This window comes from Dama dama, chromosome 30 (genome assembly GCF_033118175.1).
Source record: "Dama dama isolate Ldn47 chromosome 30, ASM3311817v1, whole genome shotgun sequence".
Classification (NCBI taxonomy): Eukaryota; Metazoa; Chordata; class Mammalia; order Artiodactyla; family Cervidae; genus Dama; species Dama dama.
The window spans coordinates 34,674,535-34,693,717 of NC_083710.1; positions in this window are offsets into that span (position 1 = coordinate 34,674,535).

Consider the following 19,183-nt stretch of genomic DNA (forward strand, 5'->3'; position numbering starts at 1 on the left):
CCCTTCTCCCTACTCCCCACCACAGGATACAGTAACATCCTGGCCTAGGTCTTTCCACTCTTTTTCCCCATGTTCATAGAATCCTGTCCAAACACATACACCTATGATTAACATACACACTAAATCAAGATAGATAACCAACAAGGGCCAACTGTACAACACAGGGAACACTGCTCAATATTCTATAACTGCTATATGAGAAAAGAATCAGATAAGAATCAGAAAAGAACAGATATATGCATGTGTATAACTGAATTGCTTTGCCGTACACTTGAAATGAACACAATACTGTAAATTAACTATACCCAATGAAATTTTTAAATAAAAAATAGAATAAAATAAGACAGACACACACACCTGTGCACAGGCGTACACCTTCCCCTCCCTGCCGTGCTGCACTTCCGTTCTGTCCACTTTGCACTCACGTCCTCATCCTCCCGCTCCTTAGGCCAGGCTGGTCCCGAGAAGGCCAGTGGTACCCCCAGGTCCAGCCTCAAGCCTAACCAGGGTGCTGACACTCTGATCCGAGCATCAGTTCCCTGACACAGAGGGGAGTCTCAGTACATCCATATTTCTTTCTTTATTCGGTTTTTAAGGTGTTTCCCTTGTGCCTCTGGCACAAACACAAAATGCATGTAGGTAAATCAATAAGACAGCAGTTTAAAAGAGCTTCATGCTCTCTGGGTCGGGAAAGTCACAGAGAGCAGGAATTCCACAAATGTGAGCCAACCCACAAAGTAAGCGTCTCTAATTCTCTGAGGGCAGAATTATAAGCATGAAACCAACAGCCCTCTTGAGTTTGAACTGAGGAGGCTGGCAGGAGGAAATCAGTAAATTCTTCTCGGCAGTGACAACCGAAACCAGAGTATCAGACGCTGTAGTCCACAATGTGATTGCTAGAGAGTGACAAGTGACCAGTCCTTTCTAAAATCCAACACGGACTCAGCATCAGGCTCACTGACACGTCTGGTAAGCACCGCACCCTCTTCCCTGCCAACAAACAAAACTGTCTTTGTCCATCATTAACCATCAGGCATGTCTCTGGCTCTCCTGACTCTCCCTGGCTCGCAATCTCTGCTGATGGTTTGACCAACTCGTCTAGAGCCTTTTCAGTTGAGTGCATATATGTTCCTGCATCATTAAGCAGATGGATAGGATCCAGGTCCTCATACACAATCTCTTTATCTATCTTGCACTTCAGTTTCCTGTTACCATGTTTGTTCTGTCTAGTACAGCAAGGAAGGCATGCCTGGATACAGAAGACCTCAGCAGAGCCTCCATCTCTGTGCCGTCCGCTAATGTGACCATACCACTATCTGAATGACGGGCGAAGGCCAAATTTCCCAGCTTGACATTCAAGGTCTGATGAGCACTGGGCCCAGGTATGCTTCCAGGCTTTAATCCCCTTTACTTTTCTACTTGAAATGTGCCTGCCAGTAAAACTGGCCTCCATATTCCATAGCTTCCTGCTTCCTAGGTGGTGTCGTGGTAAAGAATCCATCTGCCAATGTAATAGACGTGGGTTCAATCCCTGGGTTGGGACGATCCCCCTGGAGAAGAAAATGGCAACCCACTCCAGTATACTTGCCTAGAATATTCCATGGACAGAGGAGTCTGGTGGGTTATAGTCCATCGGGTCGCAAAGGGTTGGACACAGCTGAGTGACTTGAGCATGAGCACCCCACAGCTCCACCCTTTGAGCTCAAAAGGCCACCTCTTTCATTAGGTCTTTCCTGATTTCTCCTTTCTCCCCTTTCCCAAAAAAAGGTGAAGAAGGAGCTTTATATTACTTCTCCACATCCTGAATCCCTAGATCTTTCCTTCAGGCACTATCATGCTATATTTTTAAAATTATATTTATATACATCTTCTGTTATTGGGCTTCCCAAGTGGCACTAGTGGTAAAGAACCCACCCACCAATGAAGGAGATGTGAGAGATTTGGGTTCAGTCCCTCGCTTGAGAAGATCCCCTGGAGAAGGGCATGACAACCCACTCCAGTACGCTTGCCTGGAGAATCCCATGGACAGAGGAGCCTGGCAGGCTACAGTCCATGGGGTCACAGTCAGACACAACTGAGTGACTTAGCACACACATCTTCTTTTATTATACTTAGATGAGCCTTTTTCTACAGTTACAGTTTCATTATAGCTATGTATGTTTTATTTTCTTTATTAAACTACAAGCTCACCAGGTTGTACGTTAAAAGCTCAGATACCTCTCTATTCCCTACAGTGTCTGGGACAGCATTTCTGTACATAGTTGGCGCTTGGGATTATCTCCTCCCAACTTGAGCTCAAAATGATGAATCACTTTCAATACAGCATGGGTTCTAATTTTTTTTTTTTTCAGACTTTTAAGATGAAGATTACAAAGCCCACCTTCCCAACTGGTTAACTAGTAAGGCACCCTCTTCCCTTCCCTCTAGGAGGGCTATTCCAGAATACTCAAGGCCTTTCCTAGTGGTTCAGATGGTAAAGAATCTGCCTACAATGCAGACACCCAGATTCGATCTCTAGGTCAGGAAGATCCCCTGGAGAAGGAAATGGCAACCCACTTCAGTATTCTTGTCTGCAGAATTCTAAAGACAGAGAAGCCTGGTGGGCTATGGTCCATGGCATCGCGAAGAGTCAGACGTGACTGAGCAACTAACACTATATGGAAAAACACATTCTGATCATCATGCTTGATTTATATTTGTCATACTTATTTTAAATAGAAGATTTAAAAACTAAAGAAAGTTTGAGGGACTTTTATGTTATTAAATGGAAACATGGGTTTTAAGAGATATGAAAAATACTGTTTTTTCCTCCTGAGCTGCCAAGTCTGCTAGGGAATGCTTTATCAGTTGTGAATTTTCACATAAATATTCAAGTGCTGTGCCTTTGAATGTAAATGGAATTCCATCTGACTCAATAAAACTTAAGTCACCAAAGAAGCTCCAGCTAAAATTCCTACCATGCAACAAACTATCCTTCAGAAAAACTTAAGAATACAGAAAAATGTAAAGGCTGTAAACCCAAAATGTAACAGTAAATACAATAATGATGCAAAAAAGTAAAAATCCCAACTTCCAAAGTTTGACGTTTTTACTGAGCATCTATCGAGGTCTATAATTTAATAGGATAGTTTTATGTGAAGTGACTTGCAAGCATTCACATACAAGTTAATGTATTCAGCTATTTTAGAGAGTCTTGTGGTAATCACTCATCTGTGCTTTCTGCAATGGCAATTATTTAGGAATAGCCAGGTTCTTGGTCCTATTTCATAATGCTGTCTATGTTTATTCTCAACAGGTATAGGTAGTTTAAAACTCGATGTACTGCTGACTGAATAAACTTTACAAATTCAGTTTCATTGCTTGGTTAAAAGCTGAATCACTGGTTGGGAGATGGTAACTCTTATGTTCCAGGACACTGCAGCTATCCGTGGTGCTGAATTCTGTGAACGCATGCTAAATTATGTAAAACTAGAAACACTCTCTGCAGCTGGCTTTACTCTCCTTATATATGTCCATAATATGAGTACCACATCACATTTTATTCTAACATATAATCAGAACTATGTTCAGAAAAATATCCCTTTTCTTCTTAGCTAGCAGAGGCTATTTTATTTTTATTTTACCTTGAGTAAAAAGAGTGAAGAATGCAATTCACAAATTGCTCTATTTTATAAAGGGCCAGGAAAAGAGATAACTTGGCTTTCCAAAGGCTAGACCAATCTTACATTTCATCAAAATATTAAATGAATTGATATTTTAGGTCTCCCCAGTAAAAATGTTGCATGTTTCTCCAAAAGAAGCCTCCTTCACATTTGACAATAGAAAGCATTTGTTTTCCATGTTAAAAAAAACATCCTTACTTCCAGGACAGAGTATCACCTAGAATATACAGGGTATTCATTTTTGCCTATTATGTGTAATATTTATTTTGTTTTTGTCTTGAATGATTTTTCCTAAAATTCAAATACTTACATTGCCCATTATTTTTTAAAGTGGAACTTCATTGTGTAAAAAAATAAAAAATATACCAAAGTCCCCTACTCCCACCCTAAGAAACAGAGATTAATGTGTAGAACCCCAGATTTTTTTTAAACACTCAGGGAACCAGCTTTTTAACTCCAGGTGTATACTTTGCATATCATGGACACCTCTCCACATAAATACATGTAATAAAAACTTTATTATTTTTAATGGTCACTTTTACCATAATTTCCCTGCCAATCTCCCACTGTCAGACTTCAGGTTGTTTTCAGCTTTTGTCTTTTAAAATAGTTCTTCACATAAAATTGCTGAATGTATATCTTTATGCCCCCCTTACTTCCTTATAATACATTCCTAAAGGTAGCCTCATTGAGTAAACAGGAAAGCACATTTGCATCTTAATACACAACTTGAAGCCCCATTAGGGTTTTTTGTTTTATTACAGGCACAGTCTGTGCCCAGACTATATGCCAGGACCTGGCACATAATGGGTCCTCCATAATTACTTGTTGAATAAATGCAAATTGCCCTCAAGAAAAAAGTGTCAATCTTCCTTGTCTCTCTCAATTTCCCTACTATCTATCTGTTCCATCTCCTCTCTTCCGAAATTCTTCATGACCACAATGACCAGATTATTTGCCATTTGAACAAGCAACACTATTTTTCTGCTTAGGAATTTTTTCATTTTTAATTAAAGCATAATTTATCTATGGTAAATTGCACCCTCTTTACTGCACTGTTCTGCAAGTTTAAGCAAATGTAATCAAACTTGTGACCACCACCATCACAATCAAGATACAGAACAGTTCCACGGGCTCCAAAATCCCCTGGTTTGCAAGTCAACCCTCCCCTTAACCCAGCCCCTGGCAACCAAGATCCGATTTCTGTTCCCACACTTACGTCTTTTCCATAATGTCATTTAAATGTAACTATACAGTGTGCAGACTCTACGCCTGGCTTCTTTCCCAAGCACAGTGCATCTGAGATTCATCATGACCTGCGGTCTATCAGAGTTCATTCCTTTCTAAGGCTAAATACAATTCCACACTATGTACCACAGTTTGTTCACACCTTCCCCGGTTGAGGAATATTTGGGTTATTTCCAGATTGTGGCAATTATAAATAAAGCTACTTTTAGTATGTTTTTGACATTCACGTACAAGATTCTGTATGGAATTGGAATACTTCTGAGAATTCAAAAATGCTAAGACAGACAGAATGCCAAAGACACCAAGTACAGACTGGACATCTGAACACTCTCTTCAGAACACACTTTTCACCACCCAAGGTGATCTGGTTCTTATGCTTATTTACCTGTGTATTATCAGCCTCCCCTTGTCCTATATAAGCTCCAGGAGAGCAGGCAAGCCCCACCCAACCATCCCATCTTCTGTTCACCACTCTCCTCTCGAGTCCACAACAGTAGCAGGCACACCGCAGGGATTCAAAAGCACTTTTTAAAGAAATGAAGTTCACTCAACACTGGGAATTTATTTTCCACACTTGAACAGCATTTGCCATTTCCAGGTGCTATTTTCAGTGCTTTGCTGCACTGAATCCATATAACAACCCTATGGCTAGATTTTGCTATCTTGTTTTTACAGATGAAGAAACTAAGGCAGAGAGACATTAAATAACTTCTGAAAGTATGAGGAAGAGCTGGAATGTAAATCCATAGTCCATGCTCTTAAGCTACCAGGCCAAGCTTCCACAGCATCATCAATTTTTAAAGTTGACAGGTTTAAAGTCTTGCTATTTTATTTCCTTATTACTTTACCTCTAGTGACATTACGCATCATTTCATACGATGTTCAGCTATTTGTACTTCTTTCATGCTGTGTATCTCTGAAGAGAAATTCTCTCTAACCATTCTCTTTAATGGCAAACATGGGAGACAAGCTATTTCCCCATTTTATCAAGCTAACATATTGAAGACTAATATTCCATCTACAAAGTACTAGATGAGATCCAAACACTTCCAATGTTATCACATTCTTGCATTTATTAATAAGAAACTGAAAAGAGAGACAGGCTTCAAATCTAGATAAAAGCAGATCCTTTCTGACATACAGGAAAGGAAGAATATCCATATATAGGACTCCATATATAGTATCCATATGTCTGACTCAACTGGCTGAGTCAGACAAGGCTTTGGTTGTACTGTTGTTGGAGGAGTCAACAGCATTTTTTTTTTTAAATGAGCTCCAACATTCACTTGCAAGGCATGTCCTCTCTCCTTCTCCAGGGGCTATCCGGCCTATGATCTCATAACCTGGCTGCTTCACAACCTCTGCCACTTGCCTGGCAGGCGAAGGGCAACTGAGGACCCACTCGTTTGAATTTAGAGCATCTTTTCCTGTTCATCTACCTGCCCAAGTATTAATATAATGCTGTAATACTCACAAGTTTGTTCCCTTCATTTCTAATCACAAATGGCTTATGTGAATATTCCAACACACCCTAGAAACATGCAACAAATCTAGAACGGGCAAGGAACACGTCCCCTTCTTTCTTTCCCCCTTGTCCTATGGCTCAATCTGCTCTACAGTGTGGACGCTGGGCCAGGCAGTTCCAGGAGAATCCTTAAGTCTGCTTGAGCAGGTAGAGAGGGAGAATGCTTCCTGGAGGCTGGGGTTGGAGGGCTGCAAGTACAACTGGGAGACAGGACCAATACTTTCTCGAACTGCTCTGCCAGACCCTGCTCAAGTGTGTTTATTTCAAAGCAGCAGGGGTGCTCAAAGTTGCATACCTTGACCTCTTCCTTGTACCTCAGACCCTGGCAATGGACATGAGCATTCACAACGGGGGTGGCATATGACCCTTGTTTATCTGCGGGACTGTAGGCTGTAAACCTCAGGGATTGTCTGCTATCTGAAAGGAAGAAAGAAATCTTTCTCACAGCATCAGGGATAATGCGAGCATCCCCTGAAGCTCACAAGCCTGCACGGGTTGGGGGTAAGGAGCGGGTGGGGCGAACTGAGAGAGCAGTACTGACACAGATCCACCATCCTGTGTAAAACAGGTAGCTAATCGGAAGCTGCTGTATAGTACAGGATGCCCAGCCTGGTGCTCTGTGATGACATAGCGGGTGGAGGGGGGTTTTGGAGGGAGGTTCTGGAGGGAGGGGCTACATATAGCGGATTCACACTGTTGTACAGTAGAATCTAACACAACATTGTAAAGCAATTATACTCCAATTAAAAAAAAAAAAAACTCAAAAACAGTCACTGCCATGTTAAAGATCTTGAAATTTAAAAAAGCAGCAGCCTGCACTGGGTCACTGTAAATGGGGCTTTTTCAAATTGCGTCTTTTCTGGAAGGTACATTTCTTTATCTTCCATCAGACGCATATAACCTTTTTTTCTGTCAAATGAACCAGATACCTAGAAGGATAAAGCTAAATATTTAACACCAAGGCAGCACAAGCAAAAAAAAAAAAAGTGTGTAACAACCAGAGAGCAAATAAATAAATGGCAAGGTGACTGCAAAAAAAAAAAAAAATTTCCAATTAAATGGAAAGGGATATACTTTCAAGTCCCAAGGCTTTTTGTTAAGAGTCTCTGTATTTCTTTTAGTTATATTATGTAATGAATAAGGCATTTTGATCACCATGTTTGGAATGTCTTAATCTCTATGGGAGAGATAAAGAAATGAAGATAAATAGAAAAATAAAAAAATATATTCCTCAGTTAGGAACCAACTTGGCCTAGAAACATGCAAGAAAAATAAATGATCTATGCTGGGGAGAATGGCTGGTTCTTCTATACAATCAAGATGAATGAATAATATTGCTTTAGTGGACTTGTAGGATTCCTCCAACATTTCACCAAAACTCGCAGAAAAATAGTACCAAACAAAACAAGAAACCTTAAGATTTCCAACAAAATTCAAGAATGCTTCCTTAAAGAGCAACATGGTAATACGTGTCTGAATAGCACCCAACCCACAATCCCAGGGTGGAAAGCTGGCCTGTAAGCATTTCTGGGATAGCACGGGGGCTTCACGCATCACATCTGGATGATCAAAACTGACAACTTCCATAAGCAACAAAAATCAAACACTCCCAGAAAGCACAGACCTGAGTAAGGATGAATTTTAATGCACATGCTTTAAATATTTAAAACCACAGTTTAGAAATTCACTCTTAAATAGCATGAGCTGCTCAAACATCCATTTTAATCAAAGACTCTCAAAGAAGTATCATAAGTCTCATGCTTCTTATCTTTTCAATAAAACAGCAGAAAAGCTAATTAGTCGCTTTCCATTTAGTGATTCACAATCACATCCTCTTAAATACATGACCTGGTGCGTAAGTTTCAGGCACAAGAAATGGCCATGATGCTAACTGCTCCTCTAATGTGTGGTCCAGACAGGGGCCAGGAAGGATCCTGACCAGGAGTCCTGTCCCAGGACGACTCCTCTGAACCGGCCACGCTTCAAGGCTGAGGGGGCACCTTTACACACTGACTACCCTCCTTCCGACCACAGAAATAGGATCCAGCTGATTGTTAGGGCCTCTTCTGAACTAACACGGAAGAGTCCAGGTTAGAAGTGCCCAATGAGGACCTAGATGAGAAAACACGGCCTATTGCAAACCATAGTGTCCTGCACCTCCAGGGGCCTAGGAAGAAAGAGAATTCCAGGGAGATAAAACAGCACAGATCAATGGAATCACTGGCAGCAGACCCCTGAACAGTAACAACAAGCATCTGAAGTCAGGGAGCTGCCGGGAGCCAACACACAAGACCCTACCCATGACAAGGTCATGAGGAGAAAGCCTGACAGGCAAGGCGGATCAGGTTTTCAAGGGTTCCGAAAAGCTGCCCCCGGCGTTCACCTTAAAGATGATATCTGTCTTTCTGATGCTTGCTTCAATAGACTACTCCCTAATTTCTGTGACACAGGCAGAAGGCCTTCCCTGATCTCTTTCCAAATAAGAATCAATTTAGAATTTTAATCAATAAGTTTCCCAGGTGGTGGTATTTTATGAGATTATCCAGGGTGAAAGGAGTGCTTTAATTTAAACTCCTTTGCTGGTATTTTAGTTTGTTTGGCAAATGCATCTATGCCCTTGGTACTAATATGCGTGACTGCTTATAATACCCTAATCACAAAACAGCATAAAGAACCTGATCATATAAAGGCCCTAATAGACATAGAGCCCTTCGAGGAGTGAGAAAGCCCTATTAGAAAACACAAGAAAAATTATTCTAAAAGTGGCTATTGGGTTAACATTTGCTTGCTGTGTTTTTGCTCTTAACGTGCTAAGGTTGTGTTATAGAAACCATTGTTAATATAGTTATAGATCTAGAAAAATAAGAGCTTAGCCCTAGTGTGGTAACAATGAAACAGTTGTTAATTATTAGCCAGGAGTGCTAGGCAGGGGCTGCCTCACCAAAGTCGCAGAGTCAGTGTGGGGTAAACTTTTTAGATAAACTCAACTGACAACTTCTGCAGAAGGATTAATTTTTGCGTTAACAAGGTTATACTTCTACTCTGTACTGTTGCCCTATGAGACTGCTACCTTTCAGTTAAGGTCACCATAGAAACAGAAAATAGGTTTTCATTCACCTGACTTGCATAAAATGTTAATAGGCCCCAAGGCCAGAAGATAATGTACAAGACCCTCATAAACAAAGATGTATGCAGAAAACACCCTGGTTTCGTGAAGAATAAGCTGATGTAATGCTAAACTATCCTCCCCTTAGAAATGTACTAACTTAGGGTATAAAAGCTACGGTAAAAAATAAAGCATTGCCAGACCCTGCAAACACCCCTGTCTGGTCACCCTCTCTCTCTCTCTCTCTCTCTCCCCCTCCCTCGCAGACTTGGCCCTATCAAGGCTGGTCTCACTTGTCTTCTCTTGCCAACGCCGTTCATCCTGAGGGTACCCCCTGGATCCTGCCTAGGCTGGACCCCGGCAGGGAGCTATGATAACGTTCCAAGAAATAATTATTTTCACCTTGAATTCCATATTTTAATAGACTATCAAGTCAAGTATGAGAATACATTCATTTTCAAACACACAATAGTTCATACATATACATATATTACCCAAATCTCTAAAGACTATACTTCTGCAAGATGAATATAGAGATGTAAGAAGATTAAGGGGTCCAGGATGGGCCACCAAAGAAAACAAGGATGGGCTCAGGCCCGGAGATGAGCTGGTTCAGACGGGAGCAGAACAGGACGGGGTGGGAGCCAGATTCAGTGAGAAACAGGCAACTGCCGGTCCTGCTTGTGTTGAGTGACTGTTCTACAGGCCCTAGGCTCCCTCTTCGCCAGAGAAGGGGGAGGCTATTTCTTCCTTGTTTGTCTCTAAGAGCAAAGAAACCTTCCCAGAAGCACCGCTAGGCTACCCCTGAAAGGGCAGGGGAATGGGGCCCTGGTGACTAGATGGCAACATCAGAAGGCACTGAGTCAGCGGGCCGGGGCGGGGGGGGGGGGGGGGGGGGGGGTGGACGGAGAACAAAGTTAGGCTACACAAGCAAAGAGAAAAAAAGATGTGACTGCTGGGCAGCAAATAGCAACGTCCTGTTCGGCATTTAGGAGGAAACCCAAGGGGAAGAAAGTTGCACAGTACCCTAGTGGGCAGCTTCTTCTTCTAAGCCTTTTACCTCTACAATCAAATAAAAGTTCAACATCTTAAAACTACTGTTTCTGTGCGGCACAGTTAAAGAAAACTGAAGCAAAGTGTGAAGATTTTAATGATTTCAGTGATGATCTAAAGCTACAAACTCACTGAAAAGATCTATGGAGGGACTTCTCCGTTTAAATTTAAATTTAAAATTTACAAGATCTGGGATTAACAGATACACACTTCTATACATAAAACAGATAAACAACAAAGACCTACTGTGAAGTACAGAGAACTGTAGTCAATATATTATAATAACTTATAATGGAAAAGACTCTGAAGAAAGATTATACATATATAACTATAATTGAAACACTTTGTTTACCTGAAACTGTAAATCAACTACACTTCAATCAAAAAGTAACATTACAAAATATCGAGACAGAAATAGAGAGACCCCATGGACCATATACCCCGCCAGGCTCCTCTGTCCATGGGATTCTCCAGGCAAGAATACTGGCGTGGGTTGCCATTTCCTTTCCCAGGGCATCTTCCCAGCCTAGGAATCGAACTTGTATCTCTAATGTCTCCTGCATCGGGAGGCAGGTTCTTTACACTAGCACCACCTGGGAAGCCCAAAATAAACAAACAGTAGTACTATCGCATCACTGAAGTAAAAACATGTGCAAGACTCAGTGATACATGCTTGAGAGGGCCACAGAAGGGGTCCTGCCTGCAGACTTCAGGACGAGTTTTGCTACTGTTTGCTCTGGCCAGTGCCCACCAGCATCCATGGCAGAGGACCTGCGTCTGCACCTGACTCCGCTCTGAGCACCCTCCACCTTTCCCTGCTCCACGCTCTGCCCATCTGAGCCCCAGGCCCGCCTCCCCTCTGCTTCGTGGTCACACTTCTCTCCACTCCAGAATCTGCACAGCTCATCAACACCGAATAAATCTCTAGCCTCTGTTCCAGGGACCAACTCCCTACCTAGGAAGGCACTGGTGAAAGCATCCCCTGGGCAGACTCTAATCTTTAAACGACTGTCTCTCATCAGATAAAACAAGGAGCTATTACTCCGGGCCAAGTGCCAGGACATGGAAACAGTTTCATTTTTGGAAGAACAGGTGACTCAGCACGGTTCCTCTCCAACACCATCTCCAGGCTGCATGTTCCTGGAGAGCGGAGTCTGGGCTCAGCGGAGTCTCAGCAGTCCACAGAGGTACCTGGATGAACACGGTCTACCAGGTTAACGGGACTAGATTAGTCTGGGGCAGGAAGAAGCAGGGTTGCAAGACACTGGTATCATTACTAGAGAGCCGCAGACCGTAATATGTGCAGTTCACCTGCCGAAACCAAGTTTCCCACGTAAGTGGAGCCACAGGCCAGCGGCCCACACTTCCTCCACCGGCACCTCACTTCCACCCTTTCTAATCCCACGGTTCGTGGTTCTTTCTATAGGTGCCTGTCTCCCAGCCCACCTCACCCTGCTTCGTTCACAGAGCCTGGCTGCTCTTCAAGGCAGGGTCCTTGCCTTTCAGCATCATACATCCCTTTTCCAGGCCTTCCGCATATCAGGTGCTCAATAAAACTTAGCTGGATCCCAGATAAATCCTCGTGATTTCTGATGGGGAGATGGGCAAGCACTGCCATCCATGCCATGCGTGTGAATTCTCGCCCCACTGCGGCCGCGGAGCTGGCACTACCCGCTCCGAGAGCTCCCACAGGCATCTGGACCCCACGGTGGGCTGTCCAGGGGGTCCCACTGACATTACATTCATGGCTAAACCCTCACCAATGTCCAAGGAGCTCTGCTGCCCAAACCAGATTAACTCACTCACTGCGTATGTACCAAGCATCTACTTTGTGCCAAGGTGGTCAGGTGCTAGGAAGAGAGGGACTAAGACGGGCGTCCTGATTGCACAAAAGCCCTTCTGGTCCACAGGCTGTGTCCATCCCCGTGGCCTCGTGGGTTGCACCAGCAACAGGGAAATCTTGCTCACGCCCTCTAACATCCCCCTTCATTCCACACACCCTGCTGGTCATGAACTGGGTGCCTGTAACTCGTCTGTATTCCTCGCTCCTCTCTCGGGATCCTTACTGCTTTCCACCTGGCACGACTATTTTCTACATCCCTGTCTTTTCTTCTCGACTTTGAGCCCTTTTGAGGGGGAGCACTGGCTCCTGGTTCAGCCCATCTCCACCCCTCAGAGTCACCCTAACACAAAGAGCAAGGTGGCTACATCCATCCGTGTCCTCCCACACAGACTCTCCTACTGGGACTCCCTGCCAGGCCCCCGTGGGCCCCCAGAGGTGTCTCTGGATTAGAAGAGCCAAGCCCCATCGCACAGTGACCCAGATTCACTGACTCCTCCATTCCCATCACCCATAAACTGAATCCACACTTCTTCCACGTCTGTTCCTCCCACCCCCTTCTAGAATTTGCTGGGGGGCGGGTGGAGGGTGTTTTCCTGGGTGCAGGAAGCTGGAGATGAGCTCTGTACCAAGGCCAATTTTTTTTTTAATGTCTTAGCCACATACCTGAACTACCAGCGCTTCCCTAACATTTCCTTATATATGTGTCCCTTTTCTGAAAAGGTGTCACTAGCCTGGCCTCAGTTTGGTACACTTCTTTTTGAGGTTTTAGGCACAAAGCGAATTCATCCCTGAAGGCCCCAATCACCAAGCAACGACTTGCCTGCGGCTGCCTGGATCCTCTGCCTCCTTTTCGAAACCAACAGCTGACCCAGCGAGCAGCACCGCAACCCCCCAGCGCCCTCCCAGCCTCCAAGATTGCACAACACAGGCCCAGCGGAGCATCTTAAATTACAGGGAATCAATACAAATCTCCTTCAGCAAACACATCTAAGCCGAGGAAACTGTCGACAGGAGGCATTTGCATCTCTTGATTGGAATTTGGTCCAAAAACCCATTGAATCCAAGTACTGCAAAGCTGTTTTACAAACAATCGCTTCTGATTACAAGGAGAGTTGCGTGAGCCACATCTCAGAGCTGGAAAGGGGCTTGTTCTTATATTAAACTAATATTTTAGGCACGGAGCTTACATCACTTGAAAGTACATTCAATTCAGGGGGGAAATGCAAGTTCCATTTCCCCGCTAAATTATTCAAAACCCTCTCTAATTTTCGGTGCACATAAATACACTTCCCTTTAATAAAAACGCTCCTCTGAGGAACACCTCTGGTCTTTTGTCTCCCTCTTCGAAGAGCTGATAATTAATGGACTTTTAACATTTTTTTGTATGAAAAGTGTTAATTATATTCTTGGAAATAACCGTCCGTATTCAGCAAATTCTTTGGACTTCATCGGCTCTCTGAAAGCTTTGTTAGCGGCTCTGAATAGTCAGACTTTCATCTTTTTCCTGGTTGATATCTCTGCTCACAAATCCATTTCTCTAATTTGCCATTTTCTCCTAAATGAATCTGTGATGTCTCCGGTGGGGATAGACACTGAAAGGTAAAGCAATTCTTAAAAGGTGGCCACTACCACGTACAACACCTTTGCTTACAACACTTCTGCCCCACCCCAGTTCTCGTGGTAGTCGCTCAGTCGTGTCTGACTCTCCATGACTCCGTGTGCTGCAGTCCGCCAGGCTCCTCTGTCCATGGAGTTCTCCCTTACCGGCATGGATTGTCATTCCTTTCCCCAGGCAATCTTCCTGATCCAGGGATAGATCCCGGGTCTCCTGCACTGTAGGCGGATTCTTTACCATCTGAGCCACCAGGGAAGCCCGTTTGCTTTACAACACTTCTGTCCCACACCAGTTTCTAAGAAGACATTTGCAGACACACAGAGACAGGTGACCATGTGGCCAAGCAGGTACAGAGCTCCTCCCACTTGACACAAGAAGTTGAGTCTCCGTTCTCTGACGGCAGCAGCCTCGTGCTATTTTCAACATAAAATGAAAACATACAATTGAATATCATTCAGTCATAAAAAGAAGGAAATCCTGCCATCTGTAACAGCATGGATAGATCTGGAGGGCATATATGCCCTACTTTGGTTAAAATCCATTCATCTCCTGATGAACTTGCTTCCATGACTTGGCTATTTGTAAACAACACTGCGTTGAACACTGGGGTGGAGATACATTTTCACAACAGAGATTTTGTTTCCTCTGGATAAATACCAAGAAGTGCAAACGCTGGGTTACATGGCAGTCCTGGTTTTAATTTTTTTAAGAAACTGAATACTGTTTTCCATAGTTGTTGCACTAATTTGCACTCCCACCAACAGTGTACAAGGGTTCCCTTTCTTCCATGTCCTTGCCAACACCTGTCACTTCTTGTCTTTGGGTAATGGCCATTCTTACTGGTGTGACGAGGTCTTTTATTGTGGTTTTGATTTTAATTTCCCTGGTGACTCGTGACGCTGGGCACCCTTCCCTATGTCTGTTGGCCATTTGTAAAATCTTTGGAAAACTGTCTATTCAGAGTCTCTCTCCATTTGTTAATTGAGTTGTTTGCTTGCTTTTCTGTTAAGTTGTATGAGTTTTTAAAATATATTGTGGATTATACGTCAATTGCGTTGTTGTTCAGTGACCCAGTCGTGTCTGACCCTTTGCGACCCCAAGGACTGCAGCACACCAGTCCTCCCTGTCCCTCACCATCTCCCGGAGTTTGCCCAAGTTCAAGTCCATTGAATCAGTGATGCCATCCAACCATCTCATCCCCTGAAGCCTTCTTCTCCTTCTGCCCTCAATCTTTCCCAGCATCAGGGACTTTTCTAATAAATAAATTATACTCCAATATAAACAGAATTTTAATAAAGTAAATAATAAACAGAATCTGCGCATATCCTCACTTGGCCCCTCCAGTCCCAGAAGCAGAGGGATTCCTGACACCTGGGGTCTTCTGGGATTCCTTCTTGTCTTGTCAGGGTCTTTATCCTCCATTGATCTCATCTTTTACACCAGAGGCTCTCAGTGTTGCATACATATGGGAATCGCCTGTTCATTTTCAAAAAGGCTGATGCCTAGGTCCCCTCCCTCATCCCCGCAACGCCCTGACTTAGCTGTTCGGGGGCGGCGGGGGGTAGGGGGGTGGTTGTTTGGACAGCAGGTCCCTACTGCTCGGCCAATGGTAAAGCTCTCTATGCCCCAGGTAAGGAACACAGACTCCCAGCCACAGTGGCCTCAAGGTGTGTGTGTGCCTATCTGTGCTTACGTGCAGGTGAAATCCAAGAACACACAATTTACCACTCTGACCATTTTTAAGTGTATGGTTGGTTCTGTGGCACTGAGTACATCCATGCTTCTCTGTGAGGGGAAGCACCCTCTGTGATGTGCTTCTTATGGAGGGAGTAACTGTGTTGCTTTTAAATGTTTATAAATCGGGGACATTTCACATAAAAATGCAGATGTCTGGAATCTGGCAACAGAAAGGTAACACGGCCTCCCAGCCACAGTTGCCTGGGACCTGACGGCTGCCCGTTCAGGCAGAGTATGGTCTCAGAGTCACTGGGATTCCACCCCCCACCTCCACCACTGCCCCCAAGTTACTCCCAGTCTGGTCCCCACAGACAGGAGTTACCTTTGTCCATCACCAGGGTCAAGCCTCCGCACCCTGAAAACATCCTTGGTCTTCTGATCTACGTCTCTTGGTAGCTCTCCCTTCTCTCCCTCACCTCCCATTCACTTCCCAAAGCCTTGAATCTCAGCTTTCTCCCTTCTCCTGCGGTTCCCCCAGCCAAGATCACTGACCTCAAACCGCACACCCCAGGGACACAGCGCCATCACCTGACTCCCCAAGCTGCACTGGACACACTCGAATACTGAGCCTTTTCGGAGCCCCTGTTTTCCACTCCCACCCTCCCCACCTCCCGTTCTTCTCAGCTGGCTTCCATCCTTGGCCCATGGCAAGGGAAGACTCACCATGACCTGCTGGCCAGCAAGTCCAAACAGCGGATTCCTCTGGACTCGATGAGAGTCTGAGAGAAAGAGCCTGAGTTCTCGCCTCTGTCACTTAGGAGCTGTGCTTTGGGGCCGGTTATTTAGCCTAAGCTCCAGTATCTTCACCTAAACAATGGGGGTAATCATTCCCACCCCAAAACCCTGTAGGAGGGCCGAGAGGAGGTATACAAAGCCAGATGCTTACAGCCCAGCTGTCCTTGGGAACTCTCCGGGTGACAGAAATGGTCCACACTTGCACTGCCCAAGGCGGCTGCGACCTCCAGGTGGCTACTGAGGACTCGAAATGTACCTAGTGTGACTGAAGAATTAAACGTTTACTTCTATGTAATGTTCAGTTCAGTTCAGTCGCTCAGTCATCTCCAACTCTTTGCGACCCCATGGACTGCAGCACGACAGGCCTCCCTGTCCATCACCAACTCCTGGAGTTTACTCAAACTCATGTCCACTGAGTCGGTGATGCCATCCAACCATCTCATCCTCTGTCATCCCCTTCACCTGCCTTCAATCTTTCCCAGCATCAAGGTCTTTTCCAATGAGTCAGTTCTTCGCATCAGGTGGCCAAAGTATTGGAGTTTCAGCTTCAGCATCAGTCCTTCCAATGAATATTCAGGACTGATTTCCTTTAGAATGGACTGGTTGGATCTCCTTGCAGTCCAAGGAACTCTCAAGAGTCTTCTCCAACCAGTAATGTTAATTAATTTTAAATTTAATGATTACATGGGGCCAATGGCTCCCTACTGAATGGACAAACACGAAGACAGCATCAGTGAACAGCTATTACTACTGTCAGAGGAACAAAGGGAACAATCATAATAAACTCCTCCAGCTTCAACTTCCCACCTAAGCCTCCGGCTCTGAGGAACAGACTCAGACTAGTTGAGAGCTGGTCCCGTGAGAGAACTCTATGCTCAAAATTCATCTGGGGACACGGGAAACATTTCGGAATTGTCTGTCCAGCTTATTCATTTATTTGGCTTCGCCGGGTTTTAGTTGCAGCATGCAGGATCTTCATTGTTGGTCTGGGATTGTTTCTTTTTTAGTTTAGCTTGCAAGACCTTTAGTTGTGGCTTATGGGATATAGTTCCCCCAACAGGGATGGAACCCGGGCCCCCTGGATTGGGAGCTTGGAGTCTTAGCCACTGGACTACCAGGGAAGTCCCCTGTCCAGGTTTTTGCACCTGGTGAGAAAGTGGGCTGTGACCACCATCTCAGGGACAGTCAGGAGGCAGCATCACTTCAGTCAAGTGGGGACCCCAGCTGCAAGGCACACCTCTGGGGCTTGAGCCTGGGAAACCCGTTCCTCCCACCAGAAGCAGAACCCAGGACCCAGCACAAAGGTTCTCCATCCTGTACCTGTTAACACCCCTCTGTGCTCCTCCCAGCCTGTGACAGCTACAGTCCACGTACCCAGAGACACCTCTACGTGGACCCCCCCCAGGACATCACCAGCTCTAAACTGAGCCCTGGGTCTCCACCTTCCTCACGAGGCCCCCTCCCTCTCCTACCCCATCTTCCCAAAGGACAGCTTGAGGCATCTTAGACAACATCCCAAGTCCAAATTCAGCTGCTTGTGACCCAAATAACTTCTCACACTGTGAAAAGAAATCTTGGAAGTCATCGTCTTCCATCCTCTTATAAATTAAGAAACTAAACGATGTCAAGAGAAGGTATATTTGTCAGAGGCTCTAGAGAAACAGAACCAACAGGATTTGTGTGTGTGTGTCTCTGTGTATGTGTGTGTGTCTGTATGTCAGCATGTGTGTGTCTATGTGTCCATATCTATGTGTGTCTGTGTGTGTCTATATGTTTGTGTGTTCACGTGTGAGTCTGTGTGTATGTGTCCATGTGTCCATGTCTGTGTGTCTGTGTGCATGTGTGTGTGTGTGTGTGTGTGTGCGTGTGTGTAGAGAGGAATTTTAATGAACTAGCTCACATAATCATGGAGGCTGGCAAATCCCAACTCTGCAGGGTAGACCAGCAGGCTGCAGAAGAGCTGACGCTGCAGCATAAACCCACAGGCCATTTGCAGGTAGAATTCCTTTTTGCTGGGGCTGAAGGGGAAGGGAGCAGGGGAGCAATCTTTTGTTCTGTCCAGGTCTTCAACTGATTGGATGAGGCCCCCTCACAGTAGGGAAGGCAATCTGCTTTACCCGAAGTCCACTCAGTTAAACGTCAATCTCATTCAAAAACACCTTCACAGAAACATCCAGAATGATGTCTGACCAAGTATTTGGGCACCATGGTCCAGCCAAGGTGACACAGAAAATTAACCATTACAGAGGGTAACTGATTTGACCAAGGATACTGATTAAAATCTGGAGAAAATCTAAGATAAGCTTTTAGAAATACAGTAATATAATGTCCTCTATTGATAAGATAGTTTAAAACACAAAAAGCAAATTTAACCATTTCATCCAGCATAAGAATAAGCAGTGCATGCTCAGTTGCTAAGTCGTGTCCAACCCTTTAGTCATCCCATAACCGCAGCCCGCCAGGCTCCTCTGTCTATGGGATTCTCCAGGCAAGAATGCTGGAGTGGGTTGCCATTTCCTTCTCCAGGGGATCTTCTGACCCAGAGATCAAATATGCATCTCCTGTATTGGCAGGAGGATTCTTTACCACTGAGCCACCAACTATTAACATCTATAATCATAATAACAATATAATATGCAGACAACATTTCTTGAGTTAC